The following is a 6,725-nucleotide window of genomic DNA, read 5'->3' on the forward strand; positions in this document are numbered from 1 at the left end:
CAGGACATAGAAGACAAAAAGATAATGGAAAAAATCAATGAAACAAAAAGCTGGTTCTTCGAAAGGGTAAACAAGATTGATGGTCTCCTAGCTAGACTGACCAAGAAAAAACGAGAAAAAAACCAAATAAGCATAATCAGAAACACAAAAGATGAAGTCACATCTGACCCTGAAGAAATACAAAAGATCATTAGAGACTACTACGTACACTTGTATGGAAACAAACTTGAAAACCAGAAGGAAATGGAAGACTTTCTGACATCACACAACCTACCTAGGTTGGAACAAGAAGAAATTGAGACCCTAAATAAATCAATAACAATCAAGGAAATCGACCACGTAATAAGAAAGCTTCCTACAAAAAAAAGCCCTGGTCCAGATGGCTTTCCAGCAGAATTCTACAAGACATTTAAGGAGGAGCTGATACCAATCCTACTGAAGGTATTCCAGGCGATTGAAAAAGATGGAACTCTCCCCAAATCATTTTACGAAGCCAACATCACATTGATACCCAAGCCAGGTAAAGATCCAACAAAGAAAGAGAACTACAGGCCAATATCTTTGATGAACATAGATGCTAAAATTCTCAACAAGATCCTATCAAACCGGATTCAGCAATACATCTCAAAAATCATCCATCATGACCAAGTAGGCTTCATTCCTGGCATGCAAGGCTGGTTCAATATTCGTAAAACCATAAATACATCAACAGATGTCAAAACAAAAACCACATGATCATATCACTAGATGCAGAAAAAGCTTTTGATAAAATCCAGCACCCCTTCTTGATAAAAACCCTTGAACATCTAGGCATACGGGGAACATACCTCAAAATAGTAAAAGCCATCTACGAGAAACCCACAGCCAGCATACTCCTAAATGGACAAAAATTGGAACCAATTCCCCTGAAAACTGGAACTAGACAAGGATGCCCACTCTCTCCCCTCCTGTTCAACATAGTATTGGAAGTCCTGGCTAAAGCAATCAGAGAAGAGGAGGCAATCAGACGTATTCAAATAGGAAAAGAGGAAGTCAAGTTATCTCTCTATGCAGATGATATGATGGTGTACCTTGAAAACCCAAGAGAATATGTCAAAGGTCTCCTTACATTGATAAAAGCCTTTGGCAAAGTCTCAGGATACAAAATAAATGTACAAAAGACAATCACATTTCTCTACACCAATAATAAACAAACAGAAGCCCAAATAAAAAACACAGTTCCATTCACAATAGCCACAAAAAAAATGAAATACCTTGGCATCTTCCTAACCAGAGACGTGAAAGACCTTTACAATGAAAATTACAAAACACTTCTCAAAGAAATCAAAGCCGACATGAACAAGTGGAAAAATATCCCATGCTCATGGATCAGAAGAATCAACATTGTGAAGATGTCCATCTTACCTAAGGCAATCTACAAATTCAATGCAATACCCATTAAATTACCAACAACATTCTTCTCAGACCTAGAAAAAACAACACAGGAATTCATATGGAAACACAAACATCCAAGAATAGCCAGAACAATCCTCAGCAAAAAAAAATAAAGCAGGTGGTATCACAATACCAGATTTCAAACTTTACTATAAAGCTACAATCATCAAAACAGCTTGGTATTGGTACAGGAACAGGCATATTGATCAATGGAACAGAATTGAGATTCCAGAAGCAAAACCTCAATTTCTCAACCAACTCATCTTCGACAAAGCCCCCACCACCTACCAATGGGGAGAGGAGAACCTATTCAGTAAATGGTGCTGGGAAAATTGGCTGACCACATGCAGAAGATTGAAACAGGACCCCTATCTATCCCCATGCACAAAGGTTAACTCCAAATGGATCAGAGACCTAAATGTAAAACCTCAAACTGTAAGAACCTTAGAAAAGGAAGGAAATACTCTCATGGAAATCGGAACTGGCATCCAATTCCTGTACAAAACCCGAAACCCACAGGACTTAAGAAAGAAGATAGACAAATGGGACCTTATTAAACTGACAAGCTTCTGCAAAGCCAAAGAAACCATCAAGAGAGCAGGGAGACAGCCTACAGACTGGGAAAAAGTCTTTGCCAACTCTAGGTCTGACAAAGGCTTAACATCCTGGATCTACAAGGAACTGAAGCGTACTGAAAAGAAGAAAACAAACAACCCCATTATAATATGGGCAAAAGACATGAACAGACACTTCACAAAAGAAGACATTCGAGCAGCCAACAAACACATGAAGAAATGCTCAACCTCACTAATCATCAGGGAGATGCAAATCAAAACCACACTGAGATACCACCTAACTCCAGTCAGAATGGCAATTATCAATAACTCAAAAAATAACAGCTGCTGGAGAGGGTGTGGTGAAAAGGGAACACTTCTACACTGTTGGTGGGAGTGTAAACTAGTGCAAGCTCTGTGGAAAGCAGTGTGGCGATTCCTAAAAGCTCTAAAAATTGACCTTCCATATGACCCTGCAATCCCCCTACTGGGAATATACCCTGAAGAACACAAATCACTCTATAAAAAAGATACCTGCACACGTATGTTTATCGCAGCGTTGTTCACAATAGCAAGAACCTGGAAACAACCATGCTGCCCATCAAAAGAGGACTGGATTAAAAAAATGTGGTACATATACACGATGGAATACTACGCAGCCATAAAAAAGAACAAAATCATGAATTTCGCTGCAACCTGGATGGAACTAGAGTCTATAATACTGAGTGACCTCTCACAAAAACAAAAATCCGAATATCACATGTTCTCACTCATATAATGGACCTTGAACATCCAATGCAATACTATGAGAAAATGACGGATGGTACTGGGAAACTATGGGGGGGAGGGGGATGGGATTAACAGTAGCAAATATCTGTTGGGGGATGGGAAAACACTTCTTATCTACAGGGTGCCTGAATGAAACGTCATTGTACACCTAACCCTTAACTGTACCCCACAAAACCATAATAAAAAATACTGATTAATGGAAAAAAAAAACAAAAAAAAAACATTAGCCGGGCATTGTGGTGTGCGCCTATAGTTCCAGCTACTTGGAAGGCTGAAGCACCCGAGCCCAGCAGGTGGCCGTGAGTGTGCTACTGCACTCCAGTTTGGGCGACAGAGTGAGACTCAAACTCAAACTCAAAAAAAAAAAAAAATGCTAAGTGAGAGAAGCCAGAAACAGAAGGCCACGTATTGTCCCTTTTATATGACACACCTAGAATAGGCAAATCCTATAAACCAAAAGCTGATTAGTGGTTACCAGGGAATAAGAGAGGAAACAGAAAGTGATTACTAAATGGGTAAGAGGTATTCTTTAAAGTTTTGAAACTAGAAAGAGGTAGTGGTTGGACAACATTGTGAATATACTAAGTAACATTAAATTTTACACTTTAAAATGGTTAATTGTATGTTATGTTAATTTCACCTTAATTAAAAAAAAATTCTCCTTAAGATCTCTTCAGTTTAACAAAAATAATCCAATTGATTTTTGTAAGTAAACAAAAGTTTCAGGTGGGACAGAATTAGAATGAGTTTCTTATGATGAAAATCTAAAATTTCCAGAATTAAATTCATAAACAAAGCCATCAGATCAAAACATTACTATACCATTTAACAATGGTATCTAACATAACTTTACCTCTGCTTAGTAGGGCTAAATGCAGAAAAACCAAGATACATTCATTGGATAGTGACAGTGTTTTGGAATCTGGAAATGCTAGTCTGTGTTTCTCAATCTTCTGTGTGGTTCTGCATAGACAGGGCAGAACAAGAGATGCTGTGAAGGTCTCCAGCTCAAGAATTCTACAAACACATGTGCTGGGCCAGTGCAGTGTGCGGCACCTGCCTGTGTGTCGATGGACAGCCGTCAGATGAATTCTACAGGTCTACTCAGGTTGGGTAACTAGAACATCAGACTATAGGACAAAGCATTTTGATCTAAAATCTGATGAGAAGAATTGGTCCTGGCCTGATCCATCTAGAGACCTAATCCTTAACATTTTTTGCCCTATTTTATGATAGGAGTTCTTGGGGAATGTTCTCAGGTATGTGATTCCATCACAGAAATATAAGCATGAAAAACCTGAGAGTGACTTCTGCTTAGAGCAGGGCTTCCAGAACAGCAGGGAGCAGATTCTGTAATAATTATGACACAGTCAAAATTTACTTTACACCCACACTTTTATGACACTTTTTCTAAAGAGAATGATATCCAGAGTGCTCTCATATTTGTTTAAAGTTCATTTTCCCACTGTTTCTGAGCAATACCTCATCGACTTGATTCTGTGTCTGCTGAAGTCTTCGATTACTGCCAGTGGCAGCAGAGCCTGCAGGTGCACCTGCTGACCTGAAACACGGAAAGGCAGAAGCGTGAGTAAACCAGGGCCCCAAATACACATTTGTAAATACAAAGGCATTATTCCAGGACTCTCGGTGTTAATAGTCTCTTACATCAGAACTAAAGAAAAAAGAAAAAAGAAAAAAAGAAATCCTTTTGGAAGTAATGAACAAGGTTTTAATGGCATTTTAAAATTCCTCTATAATTTCCAAGACTGTCTCACATGTTTAAGGGACCAATGTGAATGTGTAACAGGATCTACTTTGTATCAACGAAGTATCTGCTCCCAAGATAGATAAACTCTACTTTCCTTTTTTAAAAAAAACTTGTTTTAAGGAACTCATCTACTTAAATGCACTCTCCTGATCTTTTCATTGTGGAAAGAACTGCTTTCACATTTATAAACAATTATAGAATGCTTTTTTCCAATATGGAGAAATAGATTCATTTACAGAAACACTGGGATGGGGTGGGGTGTGAGAGGGGAAGGTGGTTTGAAGCAATGCTCCCTCTCCTAGAAAGGTACTCATCTTTTAAAGTTTTCATGAATGTGTCTTCTTCTTTTCATGCAGGTCTAGCTTAACCACTCTAAGTCCTTATCCTCTCCATTACTTGGCTGGCATCACTTTGGTTTTTCAGATATACAGGTATACATAAAGTCTTGTCTCCCCTAATAGATAACGGGTTTCTGGGTTTTCTTTTTTTCTTTTTCTTTTTTTCTGAGTTGGAGTCTCACTCTGTTGCCCAGACTGGAGTGCAGTGGCCACTTCCGGCCACCGCAGCCTCGACCTGCGGGGCTCCGGCGATCCTTCCGCCTCAGCCTTCCAAGTAGCCGTGAGAGACCCAAGAAACCAAGAAACTTAAAAAGTCATACTTACTGTAAAAGTAGTGTTTAGTTCACTATATTTTATATATCCCTACCTCATGTTCATTGTACTTTATGAAATCTTAGTACTTTAAATCCTACCTCAGACCCCGTAGAAGTGGGCATATGTCGGTGCCGAGTAGCGACTGATTGTGTAATTATATAATGTCTTAAGTAGTGTTTGTATTTAGAACTCTTGGGTTAAGCATTGTTAGTCCCAATTGCCATGCTGACTTCTGCTTTTACAACGGGATGTAAATGTAGAGCGATAAGCCCCTTTTCAGACATTCCTTTGCTGCAGACTTGGAGACACCAGTAATCTGCCTGCTGCTCAGGTTAATTTATACGCAGTGACTGTATGAACCTACTTATCTGACATTCCACTCTGCCCGTTGGGTGGGTTTCTGTCAATCACGGGCAGTCAGGTTGAAGCCCACGAAAGGCACCTACCAATACCAAGTGTTCCCGTACCCATTAGGAGAGATTACCCAATCATGTAAAACCAAGTTTAGAGTTCTTTCCCCTCCCTCTGTAATGGTGTATAAAGACTGCTTGCCATGCTGGATCGGGGCTCTCGTTCCTGAAGCCACAGCCGGCTTTGTTCGTGAGCCCAGACTGAGCCTGAATAAAGACCCTTGTGTGTTTGCATCAGAGCTGGCTCTTTGGTGGTCTCTCGGATTTTGAAATTTGGGTTTAACAGCCGGAATTACAGGCATGCGCTACCACGCCCGGCTGATTTTTTGACTTATTGTAGAGATGAGGTCTCGCTGCCCAGGCGGGTCTCGAACCCGCGGGCTCAGGCAATCTACTCACCTCAGCCTCCCCAAGGTGCAGGATTATAGGCTGAGCCACCGAGCCCGGCTGGTTTCTGGGTTTTCTTATACTTTTCTCTGTATCCAAGACAACACCTAGAACGTGCCTTGCTATACAACAGCCACTGATTCAACAGTTGCATCTACCATGTGTCAACCACCAGGGGTTCTGCAGATCCGATCGCTACTCTCTGCTATCCGTGCCCTGGCGCGAGGCCCTTTCCATGCATTTTCTCATGTAAGCCTCCTAACTCTGAGGAGGAGACTAACACCACCCCCGTTTTACAGAGGAGTAATGTGAGCTTTGGAAAGTCAACACAGATGGCTGTAGTGGAGCCTGTGCTTCGATCACATCCTGCGTAACCCCACGACCTAGGGCTCAGCTCAGCAGGAACGCCCTGGCGGTGCCTCCCGTTCCTAGAAGAGACTCGGGGTTTCCTCCGTAGGTGCGCAACGAGCAGGACGGAGAGGGAGGAGAGGGCCCTTGAGATTCTTATCACCACCGGAAGCGCTTGTTTTCAAGGTCCCCGACAGGAGCGCTTCCGCTTGAGAGAGGAAGGCCGCGGCTCGTCGCCCTCCCGAGGGCGGGTGCTCCCGGCCAGCCGACGCGCACACCGGCCCGCAGGGGCCTCGGGCAGGGCCGCGATCCCTTCGCTTGCAGCTTCGGGAGCCCGGGGCAGCTCTGGGCAGGGAGCGGGCGCCCCCGGCCGAGGGCTGTC

At 42.1% G+C, this 6,725-nt stretch overlaps 1 non-coding gene across 1 annotated transcript in view; it reads right to left on the minus strand.

The window, feature by feature from the left end:
- The window catches only part of LOC103266765, a 12,697-nt gene extending 7,694 nt beyond the window's left edge, over nucleotides 1-5,003 (minus strand). Inside the window, exon 1 of the transcript XR_002482329.1 lies at nucleotides 4,260-5,003. This is a non-coding gene — a transcript (uncharacterized LOC103266765). The remainder of the gene's footprint in view (nucleotides 1-4,259) is intronic.
- Between the last annotated feature and the right edge of the window lie 1,722 nt (nucleotides 5,004-6,725).

The sequence above is a fragment of the Carlito syrichta genome, unplaced genomic scaffold (genome assembly GCF_000164805.1).
Source record: "Carlito syrichta isolate Samal-C Ts95f unplaced genomic scaffold, Tarsius_syrichta-2.0.1 Scaffold307329, whole genome shotgun sequence".
Lineage (NCBI taxonomy): Eukaryota > Metazoa > Chordata > Mammalia > Primates > Tarsiidae > Carlito > Carlito syrichta.